This window comes from Acartia tonsa, chromosome 13 (assembly GCF_053477335.1).
Source record: "Acartia tonsa isolate MP-2025a chromosome 13, ASM5347733v1, whole genome shotgun sequence".
In the NCBI taxonomy this organism is placed as follows: domain Eukaryota; kingdom Metazoa; phylum Arthropoda; class Copepoda; order Calanoida; family Acartiidae; genus Acartia; species Acartia tonsa.
Window position 1 is genome coordinate 10,586,588 of NC_137272.1, and position 15,564 is coordinate 10,602,151.

Sequence of the window (15,564 nt, forward strand, 5' to 3'; positions counted from 1 at the left end):
GATCGGATTATTCCAACGCTTTGTTTCAATTGGTTTAATTTATAATTTAGGGATCTACACTTCCTATATCTATTTTTTAAGTAAATATATTTCTTGGAAGGCATTGTATGCTTTCTCTCTTTCTCTTAATCATATGTTTGTGTACATTGTATTATTCATACATGTGGATTCTTTGGTTTTTCTCCAGGGATGCAGGGACACTGATTCTCACTTTGAAAATAATATATAGGGAAGGGGTTGTAGGAGAGTTTTTATCTAGTTATTGGGGTGTATACACCACCCTAAATTACGTCAGTGGGTAGTTGAAACTCCTACAAAACCTTCCTCTTCTGCCACCCCTGGATTAGATGACTTTCATTCATAGTAATCATATGTTAGCAATGACCACTTTTTGACAATATGATTTAACAATACATATGGATATTATGTCAGATATGGTCACTATTATTTAATTCCATTTAGTCGACATAAACCATTATAATTATGTTAAATAGATTTTAAAAGTGGAAAATAATATTTAATCTGCTTTCTACTATTGGATTTTTTTTCATGGCAAAATACGATTTTCTTCTGATCAAATTCCCATGCCTTCTACAATTGTGATGGAGATCGAATTAACTTCCATTAACCTATCCCTTTAGTTCTTAGTCACATACGAACGTATGTATGTATTGTCTTAATTCGTTGACATATTTTCTCATAATTGACTTTCTCAATAGAGTTAGAATCTATTGACGAGAAGATAATATTTCATTGCCCCGATAATCTATGACTAATAACTAAGTACGTTCGTCTGTCATTTCCATCACTCTGAATAATAATTTTGGTATTCTAGAATCATTCTACAGAAGTTAAACTTTCTATGCTGACCCTGTAACAATAAGTTAAAATTTTAAAAATAACAATAAGTTAAAATTATAATCATGAATAGAACATCCGCAGTTCCATTTCAATGCAAACTTTTTACATATGATTGGTTATTTTTTTTAAGTGGTGATTCCTAGGAAGATTAGACAGAGTGTTCTAAGCGAAGCATCTGTATAATCACGTATAATTGTGGCATGTACAGGGTGGGGCAAATAAGACCGGACAAATTATATTTTTTAATCAAATGAACATAAAATCGTCAATTTTAAAGGTTTTATTAAATTTCAAAAACTGGAAAGCAAATTGGGTATAAGACTATTAGATTATTTAATAAAATTGCCGGCAGCCTCAATCACCGCCTCTATCCGCCCCCTGAACCGCTTGCAGTCAATGATCACCATGTCCCTGTCCAAGCTGGCGAAGTTCTCCTTAATAATGGACATGAGGGAGGTCTTTGAGTTATGGGCATGTCTATTGGTGCATGCTTCAAAGTAGCCCCAGGCCCAATAGTACATAAGATTAAGATAGGGGCTGCTGGGAGGCCACATCTCGTTCTGGACGTGAGTAACTGCAGGATCCAAATTCACCCATCTTTTAAGCTAACCTTCAACACGGCGGCTCTCATTTGGGCCAAAATTGAGCTATAACAACGTTCTATACGTTTTTGGAAATGGCATGAAGATTTAGCAAGGGTTATCAGCGCAACCCATAGTCTAAAACGAGTTCCATATGGCCCCTGAAGTCAAGAACCGAGAAATATTCAAGATTTTAGACGTTTTTGACATGATAAAATCTGCCACGTTTCACTTTGCTGGAGTACTACGGCCAACCCATTTCAGATAGAGAGCTCTAGTCTTTTCTAGTGTCTTATTTATGTATCTAAGAGTAACTCCAGCAAGTTTTATAAGTCTGTCTCATCTACAGATGGACTGAGATCAGATTTAGTAGGCCATAGTCGAGAATCCAGGGTATTGTACGGGCGCACTCGGAATCCGCCTTGTTGAACATATGCGCGGCCAGCTCGGAGTACATGTCCTCCATCGTCCAAAGATTTTTATGGGCAAAAAGGCTATTACCTAAGCTTTTTATAGTGGGGTCAAACGTCCTGATTGGTTAAGTAGTTTTGGAGCTATAGTCTTTTGAATAATGTCCGGTCTTATTTGCCCCACCCTGTTCTTAATTTTTAGCACAATAAGGCAGTACATAACTGTCCTTAATAGCAAGTATTCTATTTTAAATACTCTTTTAATTTCTCCTAGAAATGTGAAATGGGTGATAGAATTTGCTTGTTTTTCATAATAACGGTGTGAAGATTAGAAAGGGATTTGATTTGATTTTTTTTGTAGCGAGGATAATCTACATGTGTTAATGTTCTTCCATTTCCATAGAGGCGAAACTGGATTGGTACATCTATGTTTACATATCAGTGTATTCATAAACATAGATTTCCTTATTTAAATCGACATAATAGTAATAGTATATTCTAGTTATTATTTTTTTTTAACATAAAATTTTTTTAATTGTAAATAGTATTTTATACATTCCTACGATTAACATAATTTAAAAATAGTATGTATGATTTCAATTATGTCGATGTTAAAAGTGTAAACCACCATTCCAGTTTCACCTCTCTTGAAAGTGGAATGGTACATTTCCAAAATCGTATCGGCATTGATGATATCCTCACCAAGAGAGGCAAAATTGGAATGGTAGATTACAAAAATCATATCGGCGTTGATGATATCATCACCAAGAGAGGGGAAAGTGGAATGGTAGATTACGTTTTTTAGAGGGTCAAAACCGTATTCATTATTTCTTTTTATATTTCTGCTTTTATAAAAATGGATTCAACTCCCGAACTGTAATATTTCCCATGAGGTGATTATTTGATTGGTTGAAATATTCACACATCATCAGGGTTTAATGTTCTTAATCAGTGATGGGAGATATTGCACTTGTAGAAAGACCATTTTACCTCCAACCTGCAATTCATCAAAGATTTGTGCTAAATTTTATAGTAATATCAATTATGGGCCAAATCCTATAAAAACTTTTTGTCCTTTCCAGGGAGGGAGGGGACAAAGGAATGTAAATTACACTGGTACCCACAGTTTTATAACCACGTAATCTTATTCGTTGATTTAAAAACTTTGGGTACTTTTATTGAATGTTGATTGTTTGGTCCCAAACTAGTAGTGTGTATAACAACAAAAATTTTATCTACAAAATGGGTATATTTTATTATCAATATTGGGGATGTACATAAATCTTCCATTGTCTTATCCCTTAAGATCCCTGTTTAACAAGTGACATATTCGTGCTGTCTGTCGTTGTGCTGTCAACCAATTTTGATACCTTGTTATTAAGATATGTAATTTAGAAATCACATCATACAAAAAAACAGTAGAACAATAATATTTAAAAGCAAAGCTAATTTGTGTCTATCTGTAGAGAGAGAGAGGTGACAGCGGGATGTTTATTACACTTGTCCCCAAAGTTTTATAATAACATTTTCTTATTCGCTGATTTCACAACTTTTGGGACTTCTACTGAATTTTGATAGATTGGTTCATTAAGTTGAGTGTTCATACGTTTCAATTTATCAGCCATTGTCATATCCCTGATATATCTATCTGTCTTAAGTTAATGCTAGAATTGGTCTAATAATCTATAATACAAAGTAGCTTGATGTCTGTCCGTCCGTCCGTCTGAAGCTTAAGATCTCAGTAACCACCGAACTGATCGGATTCCACTCTTCAGGGTATTGTTCCTGTGGTGGTTTTAAGCTATTTTCTTGGGGGATTGGACACCCCCAACCCCCCAACCCTAAACTATATGATGTATGTTTACCTATCTGTTCGTCCATAGTCTATCTCATGATAATGCTTTAATTGTCCGATGTCTGAAAATAAGATGGTTTAAGTTATTTTTTCCACCTTTGTTTACAAAACCCCTGGATGCTAAGAAACCAGCCCCTAATAAAATTAAAAAGTATCTTCACTTGTAAAAGGCACTTGGCATGATTTAAAATGAGAAATTATCTCACGTATACTTGAGAAAAATTATTACTATTTATCCTGTCCAGTAAAAATAAGGGGAGGGATATTTCTTCTCAAGATAATAATAACATTCAGGAAGGGAGTTGACAATGGATTGTTAATAACACTAGTATTCAAACTTATTCTTTGGCTTAGTCAGGGACAGGCTTAGTTTTAATCAAGTAGCAGTATCCAAGCGTTTCAATCAATAATTGATATCTACAAAAGGGGTAATTTTGTTTATCATCATTAGATATATATATATCAATTTATCATTCATTCTCTTAAAATTATTTCTTGTGATATTCAAACTAATATGTCTGATATAATATAAGTTTTAAGCATTTGTATGTACCGTTTAAAATGCTTAAAATTTAATGTTTTTTGGATTAAATGTCCCTATCTGATTAAAATATTGCTATAAATCATCAGGAATTTCTGTAGACAACTAACACAAATTATCAGAGTTAAAGGAATAAGTAAATCATAAAAAAGAACACCAATTTCCAAATGAACCGTAGTAATTCCAAAGTTTTAGCAGCATCACAACAGGAAATATGATATCGTGACAAGGATGACAACATTCATAAGTAGTTTTATAAGAAAAAACGATCCACAAATGGAGAAAGTGAGTTATAGAGAATATATTTAATTACTATAAAAAAAAAGAGTGTTAAAATTCGATAAATTATTAAGAAAGTCACTTAACTTTTTTTTGAAGAATAACCGACAGACCAACGGACCAAATAAATTATATACTGGATGCTCGTTGGTATAAGAAATCATCACCAAATTTCAGCTATCTTTAAAAGCAGACGAGAAAGTCACCTTTTACAGACAAAATATTTTAATAATTAATTGAAAAAATGGTCCATTGATTCCTGATTTTTTTTGTAAAAAACTAAAGAATTATAGAAATTAATATATCTCTGTTCCTAAAGGCTAAATTTTATATTACATTTTAATTGGATATAGCAATTATGTCATAAGTTTCTTTATGTCATAATTTTGTAGTAAAGGTGGCCTCTGTCTGTCTGTTCTTCTAGCTGTCTCTCCCTCTGTAATGTTATATGGTTGTCGAATTTTAATTTTTGTGGCGCATTTAATTTACTCTTATTCACTCCCATTTTACTTTTCTAATCTTCCCCTTTTCTTCTTATACCCTTCTCTTACCCTTCTTATACCCTTCCCTTACCCTTCGCTTACCCTTCCCTTACCCTTCCCTTACCCTTCCCTTACCCTTCCCTTACCCTTCCCTTACCCTTCCCTTACCCTTCCCTTACCCTTCCCTTACCCTTCCCTTACCCTTCCCTTACCCTTCGCTTACCCTTCCCTTACCCTTCCCTTACCCTTCCCTTACCCTTCCCTTACCCTTCCCTTACCCTTCCCTTACCCTTCCCTTACCCTTCCCTTACCCTTCCCTTACCCTTCCCTTACCCTTCCCTTACCCTTCCCTTACCCTTCCCTTACCCTTCCCTTACCCTTCCCTTACCCTTCCCTTACCCTTCCCTTACCCTTCCCTTACCCTTCCCTTCTTATTCACTCCTCTTCCCCTTTTCTTCTTATTCCCTTCCGTCATATTCACTCCTTTTACCTTATTCCCTTCTCTTACCCTTTTCTTTTTATACCCTTCTCTTCCTCTTCCTTTCTTATTCCCTTTTTCCTCCTCCCCTCCTCTTCCCTTAACTAACCTTTCTCTTTTTTTCTTCCCATCCCTTTCTCTATCCTTCCCTTGCGTTATACAAATATTTGTTTACAAAAGAAAAAACATAAAAAAAAGACTGTATGAAAATGACCATATTTTGCTCGTCATATCCTGATTAATACATATTTATTTTAACACAGTGTGGCTCTGAGTGCATTGTTGCCCTTGGTTATGGTAGCCCACATAATATATTACTCCAATTTAGAGGGTTTGTTATGAAAATCCGGCCACCAGCCAGCAATAAACAAGGGCATACATACAAAAACACAAATACATAAGCTTCGCTCATAAAAATCCACAATATCCATCAATTTATATATTTAATGAATTTTTAAAAATCATCATTTATGTTTCAGATATTAAAGTATGTAAAAATGAATTATTTAGATAATTAGATAATGATGACAAAATAACATTAGTTCATTTATTTTTAAGGTAATAATTTTAATTTATTTTAAATCTTTAATGCAAATTAGAACGATGTCTGTTCGTCTGTCAAAGATCTTGCTAACCGCTGGACCAATTTGGCTCTTAGGATGCACATCCCGGATCTTTTAAATGTTCCCTAAAGTTAGCGAGATCTTAACAGACAAACGAATAAACCTTACTACTTTTTATAATGGAATTTTTTGTCAAGGGCAAGGATCTCAAAAACAGCTGAACGTATATGTTTCTCCCTTACAGTAAAGTTTCTTATAGGTCAAAGGATTTAGGACATCCTCTCCAGAAAAAATTACCCCACACAAAAATTTTTAGAAGATTTTTTATACTTAAATTAATCCCTCTCTCCTTAAGTGCCACTAGATGCTTCTAGGGGGAGTAGCAACTAGATAAAGATATCTCACCCAAATTAATCGCATACACATTATCTGAGTAAGTTAATTAGACAGTGAGTCAGTGAGCGAGGAAAGGGACAATTTCGCTATTTAATAATACTGACAACATTAGCAGTCTACTTTAAATAGCAGCCAAGAGAATCAAATTTCCCTCTTAGCGTTACGGACGAACGGATAGTCAATGTGAATTATAAAGTAGCTACTCTGTTCAGAAAAACGCTTTTTAATATCAATTAACTGAGTTACATGTATAAATAAAGAAAGCTTACGTAATTTGACATCAATTAAAAAGATTTCACCGTGTTGATCAAAGTTAGTCTATAATTAAGTCAATTAGTAAAAATTGGCATTTTTCATGATTTAAAACATAAATATTCTTTTGAGATTTGATTCTCTACTGTAGGTTTAGATATGATATTTCTATTATTTAAAATAGTAAGGGTGTTTTATGTTGCTTAAGATTTCGATATATACTGAACTGATTGAGTTCTTCCTTTTAAATAAGCTTCATATAGGCTGGGGTAGCTTATGGATATTTTATTTCTAGATTTAGTATTAGGGTGGTTCTAGACTATCTTTCGTTTCTTGTGGTGAAAAATACGGCATGACTACTTTAGTATATAAACATTGATGGCTTTACCATATGGCTCACAGGGTGTTTTGTAACATACGCGAGAATATCATGCTTAATTTTTTTTTTGCAAATATTACAGTATTAAAATATATATACGGTATAGTTGGGGTGTAGTCCCTTTCGTAGCATCGCCTCTTAAGGGACGTTTCGTCGTATTTTCAAAATCGCTTTTGATAGGTCAGGTGATTGCCCCGAAGATTAGCCAATTGGCCCCACAGGGTTAGAGCCCCCCGCAGTTGCTAAAAATTGGAGAAAAGCTACTGTGAAAATACGACGAAACGCCCCTTAATAGGCAATGTCACGAAAGGGACTATACCCAAAACTTTAAACATATGCAAATTCCAGCAAAAATAAAATTACATATTACTGATTATATGTATAAGAGTATATTTTTGCTGCTACAAAAAAATGTTTTTTTGGTGGAAAAGATTGAACATCTAGGTTTCTCATTGAAGGGATGGTTTCCTAAGAGTATCTCATACACAGTGTTCCTTTCAAACTTGCAAATAAATTAAATAATTTTGGACAACGTTTTAGTATTGCACTGAACGTTTTAACAACCAATCCAATTAGCTGTTCAGACTACTTGAGTTTTGATTTCTTCTAGAAGTGCGAGTCTTAAAATGAATGTGATGGCATTTTTAATATTTCATATAGAATACCTTTGCTGCATAAATTCTTGTAAAAAGAACATTATAAACGATTATGTCAATTCTTTCTTGCAAGAGCAGAAATTCAAGGGAAAATCCTAATTTTAATTTTTTTTATCTAAGTATGGGGATGGTTTTATGCTTTTACACACCCTTCGGCCCCTTAATTCCTATTCAAAATAATTGCTAGTGACGTAATCCATATTAAATCAATTGTCTTATCCCTTAAATCCCTGATCAAGACCCTGTGTCATAATTGTAATATAATTGAAGATGGTGTGCTGAATTCCCATACATAAAAACTCGCTTTCCTCCCAGGTATTTAAAGGGATAAGACAAAGGCCGATGAATTAATTTTCATTCCTAATGATGATAAACAAAATTGCCCCTTCTCTGGATTATAATTATTGGATGAAACGTTTGGACACTCAACTTTATGAAACAACCAATCAAAATTCAATAAAAGTCGCCAAAGTTGATATACCAACGAATAATAAAACTTTGGGACTAGCGTAATAAACATCCCAATGTCTCCTTCCTCCCTGCTTCCCTTCAGGGATCTTAGGGTATAAGATGAAATTTTATACATCCCCTATGACGACAAACAAAATTACCACTTCTGTAGATTATAATTATTGGTAAAAAAGTTTTGGCAATACAAATTTGAAACCAATCAATCAAAATCCAATTAAAGTACCCAAAGTTGTTGAGCCAACTTGTAAGTTGTAGGTTATAAACTTTGGGTACCAGTGTAATTTACATTGCAATGTCCCCGCCCTCCCTGCAAAATATCGAAAATGTGTCCCTTTTAAATTTTCCTGATACATTCTGAGAAATTAATTTATGTAGAGTAGAATATACGTGGATATTATGACAGGGGAAAAATTGTCGTCAATTTAGTTTGCTATTTCCCTTGTCATTTATTGGTCGCTTCGTACATCCAGTAAGGGGGGAGGGGATGGGGTAAAGGGGCTGGAGTTGAGGAATCTTTTTTTTAGGCCACTACAAGTTTCACTTTATAAGAGTACATGATAATCTGGTGTAAGATCCAAGTAATAATAAATCCATTGAGAAATTCAACTTTCTTTACGCGGAAATATTTGTCATAAATTGAGTTTAACTATGTGGGATAAATTATAGTCATTGTTTTGCAAACTTGCCATAAAACAAGGATGGCATCATCCATAAAAATGAAGATCAGCATATTAGGAAGTAAGACAAACGAACATTAACAAATTTCTATCACAAAACTACCTAACTTTTCTTGGTTGCAAGACGGCATTTTTTCAAAAATTAAAGCAGACTGAGTTAATTTCAGTGATATTTGATAAAATCCCATTTTTCATCAGTAGATCTCATAGAACCTCCCCCTCTTATGTATTAACAGCGAAGTATTTCAAAAATGAGGTATAGTCCCTTTCGTAACATCGCACCTTATGGGGCGATTCTTCGTATTTTTCACAGTAGCTTTTCTCCTATTTCTAGCCCCTGCGGGGGGCTCTAACCCTGCGGGGCCAATTACCTAACCCTGTGGGGCAATCACCTAACCCAATATAACCTTACCTAACCTAAAATAACATATAAAAAGCCATTTTAAAAATACGACGAATCGCCTCATATTGGGCGATGTTACGATGTCACGACTATATTCCCGATACCTCTTATCGTTATTAAGGCATGTTAGAATTGTCCAACTATTCTTCACGTGACATAATTATCTAATTTCATTGATTTCTGGAAAATGAATTAAGCATATCGATGCTAAGTCACCCATGATCAAGTTTCATTGCTGTCACTGTTTTCATGTTTTATGGTGGGTTAAGGTTTGTTTTCTTAGTGAAATAAGCGATTTTACCAAATAGAGTCTAGACTTATGATATTATGTAAAAAATTACCCAAAAATGCATTGGGATAATAAGAGCAATTTCGTTAAAGTAGTAAGGTTTTTTGAACGTATGTACGTTTAATTACATAACCATTTTAAGAAAGTTTCACATAGCTCAAAAGTTGGTTTAAGCTATTTTTAAGATACCATATCTTATTTTAATCCGACCATAACTGTTAGCTTTTCTTCTTTATTTACTTTCAATTTCCAACTTTGAATGATGATTTCTGTAAAAATTAGGTATGACCAGAAAGTCCCTTACACATGATTTTTTAAAAATTATGATATAATTCTCCTATCCCAATGATTTTAAAAGTCTATAATCAAGTCTTAAAAATTTTGTATGTCCATATTTTATAGTAATTTTGCGAAAAGAAAAATGTTTGCGCAATTTCCAAAAAGAAATATTAAGAGCGTTGTTACTTTATATTTGGTGATGTTTGTATGTTTTAATAGTTTAATTTGAGCTTTGTTTTTATGAATGTTGTCAGCCTTATTTGTGTGTTTATTTATTTGCAAATTATCAGGAATCCTAAGGGATAAGACAAACAAATTTCAATAAAAGAATCCAAAGTTTTTTTTGAGCTAGTGAATAAGATAACGAGTTTATAAAACTTTGAGTACCAAACAAATTTACAGTCCTATGACCCCTCCCTCCTCACTGCAAACCAAAAAACCAAAGATATAATAGTAAAATCAGTCATAATACATTTTCATTGGGAAAAATAGCAAATAATGGTTAATCAATGACCTTGGAAATTATTTGCGGTGCTTTCCCTTCAAAGTACCTCTCGAGCAATAAGAACCCACCCCTCTTGTTTTGAAAATTGGAAATAAGAAGGAATTTTCTTTACTATACTGAACCTATGAAGGGATGAGGCCTAACCCTACGGGACCTTTACCAACAGTACCCTAACCATGCAGGTTTATTGAGTAAATAATATAATCAAAATTAGTCTAAAGCGTTAAAAACAAACAAACAAAAAACTAAAAGGGGGTTTGGGGCTGTGCTCAGCAAGGTACTTTGTGGGATACTGCTTTCTTTGCTAGAGTCATTTCAAGATCATAAAACACATTTTTTTCAAGAAAGATTGATTTCATAAATAAATTTTATTTGGGAAAACGCAATCCACCTTCAAAACATGTTTATTAAAATCTTAGCGGCTGTGCTTCTGGCGGATCTGTTTTCGAAGAAAATAAATGATGAATAATAAATAGCCCAAAACCATCCGAAGATTTAATCAAATACATTAAATAGCCAAAAACCATCTAAAAACCTTACTACTTTATACACATAACTAGCGGCTTCGCCCCTAGCCTCTAGGGGCTTTGTCCCAAGAGATGACAACAAAAAAATTCAAAAAAAAAAATTAGAAGAACTAAAGAAATCTTCTACAAAAGAAATTTTCTACAAAAGAAATCTTCTACAAAAGAATTCTTCTACAAAAGAATATTTCTACAAAAGAATATTTCTACAAAAGAATTCCTCTACAAAAAAAAAAAAGAAAAAAAAAATGGGAGGTATTTTTTTTGTTTTTTGGGGGGTTGGGGGTGTCCCACCCCCGAAGAAAATAGCTTAAAACCACCACAGGACCAATAGGTATATACCCTGAAGAGTAGAATCCAATCGGTTCAGTGGTTACCGAGATCTTAAGGGACAGACAGACGGACAGACGGACAGACATCAAGCTACTTTGTATTATAGATAGCACTAGATGCTTCGCCCCTAGCCTCTCATGGGGCGAGCTGAGGAGATTAGGAAAATAATCCCAAACCACTGAGTAATGGGTAGGAAAGAGCAGAACAATAGCATTAAACTTACTATACAAAGACCTAAATCTAAAAATAAAATAGCTTAAAACCATCGTGCGATTTATAAGAATCTTCCATAAAATGGAGCTCATAGTCGGCTCAGTTAGCGAGATCTTAAGCCACAGACAAAAAAAAACTTAACAATTGAATAGACAAAACATAGAAAAGATACAAAACAAACCCTCTAATTTATTTAAATATTGTGGCGAAGAAATTGGTTGAAATAAGCCAGACCTTAATCACCATGTTTCAAGGTTTTAATATTAAGGGAGAAATTGTTTTTCAAAAATGTTTTCGAAACCGGTTCATATCCCCTGGATTAAAACCGGTTCTCAGCTATACTGAAAAATCATGTATAGCATAGTATACATATAATAAAGATTATTTTCCACGAGTATTAAACTAAAAATCATAAAATTAATGCAGTTCTGTTAGCCCGGGACTTCGGCCCCTTGGTGCTAAGAAAATCTTTTTTAATCTTGTAATTCTTAATTTTATTATCCGCGGAAAGCTGTCCATAATATGATTCTATTTCTATTCTGCTTATTCAGTTAAGACACTCCACAAGTGTTTGTTTGTCCTACCATTTAAATTCAAAGTTTAACTTTTATGGATGTTGTCATCACTACTTAGTGGCACAATTATGCTTATCCCAAGGTCATTTAATTTCAAATTTTTCTAAATTCTGCACTTATTTCTGCAATTCAAGCCATAGTGTTTTGATTTAGTTGCAAGCTACAAGTAGAAAACCTTGAATTGGCGACTAAAATTAGATTTATGCATTGTAATTTATCTTATAAAGTTTTCAAGAATAAAGTTATATATAAAGTGGTTTAATAAATTTGTATGCTGAAAACAGTGGTGTGCACAGTGATTCACTAGAGGGGTGAGAAGCCTTGAGAGGGTAAAAAAGGAAGTTATCTCCCCTTGTCTAGTTTTACATAGAGTGATCAACACAGTTTATGTAAACATGTTATTTTTATTTGATAGATCCAATACACAGTGTTTCATGTTAAAACAATCTTCAGTTGAGCAAAAAATTTTATATTGTTTATTAAAAACAAAAACAAAATCATTGCCAAAATGTCCGTACGTCCATTTTAAACATGTTGATTTTTTTACTTTTTTAAATAGCTTTTTTCGTTAATTTAGGCATGTTAGAATTGTCCTATCGATTTCTAATTTTGCATGGTGATTCCTGTAATAGTGAGGTACGATTTAGAAAGCGGAGCAACTCTATAATCATTACCAGAATGTCCGTACGTCCATTTTAAACATGTTGATTTTTTTACATTTTTAACAACAAATTTGTATGTGACCTAATTATCCGATTGGTCTTATTTTTGGTATACTGATTCCTGGTACAACAAAGTACAATATTATAAGCGAAGCAACTCTATAATCAAGTCCTAAAAATGTAAGTATGTCCATAATCATTATCCTGTATCAAGCAGTTTTTCAACAAATTTACTTACAATTTTGCTTTGACTCTTATACATTCGCATTCAGATTATTCAGTTCTGACATTATACAAGTGTTAATGTCCGTTTGTCTTACCGTTTAAGAGCTTCGCTTTTATGGATGTTGTCATCCTTGTTGCGATATAATTAGCTTAGGTCCAAGCCTTCTCTTTATAAAAAAAAAGATTTTACTAAAATTTATTTTTATAAAAAGGGATATAGATTACGTGAATATTGTTGAGATTCTCACATACTCTAATAAATGTGTCATCCAGCTGGCTAATATAACAATACCCTCAATCCTCCACTGGCCATGGAGGAACCAATTGACCAATATAAGAGGACTATTTAAGTAACCAAAAATTCAACGCCAAAAAAAAATCCCCTGTCATAATATTCACGTATTCTAATATAAGAAGAGAAAATTGTAATTTAAAAATGAAGAAAATACAATTAATATATCATTTTAACGCTTTGAACTCGTTTAAACCTTGCTACGACCCTGACGCTTATATCAGAGATATAAGTTCAATGTTGTTAATATACAGGTATAACAATAAAGGTTTAATCCTATTATACATATAAATGATAAACGATCTCGCTGATTATGGTTATTTCATTTTGTTATATACTTACAGCTTCCTCTCTATAGATGTCTTAAGGGGAATTGAGTAAATGGGAGGAGGGTGGGGTTGACCCTTCTGGAATTTTCTTCCAGGGGCGATTTATCTTGGGGGGGGGGGGGTTGGAATACATGCAGCTTTAATATAAAGAAGAATCAAATCGGTCCAGCGGTTAGTGAGATCTTTTGGTACAAACACATAGACAGATATACTGTTAAATTTATATAAGAATTATAAATAGTTTGCAGTTAACTCTCTCAAAAATGTATCAACTAATTAAATTGAGTTTACATGGAAGCTAGAGGCTAAGCCCTAGGGACTTTTAAGTATAAAAAAGGGGGGGGGATTACTTTAATATTACAATTGACAGTTATTTTAATCCGTTGCTTATGAAACAAGTATCTTTCTTAAACATAGCATTAAACCTTCCATTATGACAACCTTGTAACCAACAAATTAATTTTCTTCACGCAGATTTTCAAACAAGTAATTTGCATATTTGGTAGATTTTTATATTTGTGTGCAATTAGCCAAAAAGAAATTCGCAATACAATAAAGTGTAAAGGGATATGGATTAAAAAACTGTTTTTCTTAAATTATATGTATAATAATCTATATTATAAAATAATAGGTTTTTTTGTCAAAAGCTCGAAAATTGCCGGTCTGAAAAAGTTGAACTTTTAGAGAAGTAAGAAATAAATGTCAAGGGGTGGTTTCAGGCTTTTTTTTCAGACCTACTAGGCTAGGGGCCAAGCAACTAATGATAATTGTATGGGGGGTGGGGGGGTGTCACCAAGTTTTATAAAGAACATAAATCAATAATATAGATGTATAACCAGACATTTATCTGGTCCCCCTGTTAACGACCTTTTTCGCCTGCAAGCACATTGCTTTCTGCTCTTTTGTAGCGCCTTGGCTGTCTTAATATTCCCGACGCTATTGGTTCATTTTTAAAGACCCAATTAAGAGTCCACACAGAGTCCTCGGGAAGGGGGACATACAGTTATTTAACTCCTCCCCCTCTAGTGTTTTACTCTAATGAAAGAACTCCTTCCCCTTTTTTTATTTGCTCATCCCCCTGGTGATTCGTTTTGCACGCACCTAGTTACTATCATTACAACCTTTTAAAATTATCTATTGCGTCAGAGACGGACAGACAGACAAATTGAATTATAGAGTAGCTTCGCTATTAATAGATTTATTTTAAGTGTACTAGACAGCTGTAACAAAACATAATTGTCATTTTATTTTTTAGGTGTTATGATATGTTGTTAAAAGAATCATCAATGAAAACATGATACTCTCTTTATAGGTGAATACTTTTCCAGTAAGCCTTTAAAACCGATAAATATCCGCTGGAATAGAACCGGTTCTTAGGCAGACTATAAAATAATGTATAGCATCGTACTGTAGTCAATTTTCTACGAATAATAAAATAAATAATAACTAAACTGGATCGAATTAATCCTGTGACGTTAATTTTGACTATCTACGGAAATCTGTCTATAATACTATGCGATACATAACTATTTGAAATATGTAACAAGCAGTACAACGTCCATAAGAAGCAAAAACAGGAAAACTAATCTTGAAAGGCCTAACAGGCAAAGTTATACATAGAGCAGATGTTTAGTAGTAAAAAAATAGAGAGATCATGTGATTCATCAAGTATGATCAAGTATCTTCATTTACTAGAAACATTGATAATTATTTTTTTTCAGTGAACGGTACAATTTAGTTAAAAAACAGACCGCAAGATGGCGCCAAAGTTATCATTATTATTCCTCGTGTTCTCCACAGCCATAAACTTTGTGTACTCAGATGTTGAGGGGAGCCTAGGCTTTGGGTGGCATTATCTAGGCACGGTTTAGATTCTTATCCTTTTATATGTGTATGTCTAACAGATATCTGAAAATTACTAATAGTCAGGTACTTGATAAGGCATGACTTAAAAACACATAATATTCTGATTGTTTGAACTTGGAAGTTGTTTAAAATTGTCTCCATAGAAACATTGATTTTCTATTACGATTATATTTCTTTATAGATTTTAT

General features: G+C 33.4%; 1 long non-coding RNA gene across 1 annotated transcript; it reads left to right on the forward strand.

Moving 5' to 3' along the window:
- The first annotated feature begins 5,964 nt into the window (after nucleotides 1–5,964).
- LOC145303871 (uncharacterized) lies at nucleotides 5,965–15,370 on the forward strand. Its single transcript, XR_013873844.1, has 3 exons — nucleotides 5,965–6,045; nucleotides 14,766–14,822; nucleotides 15,232–15,370. It is a non-coding gene; the product is annotated as an uncharacterized LOC145303871 (long non-coding RNA).
- Nucleotides 15,371–15,564: the final 194 nt, after the last annotated feature.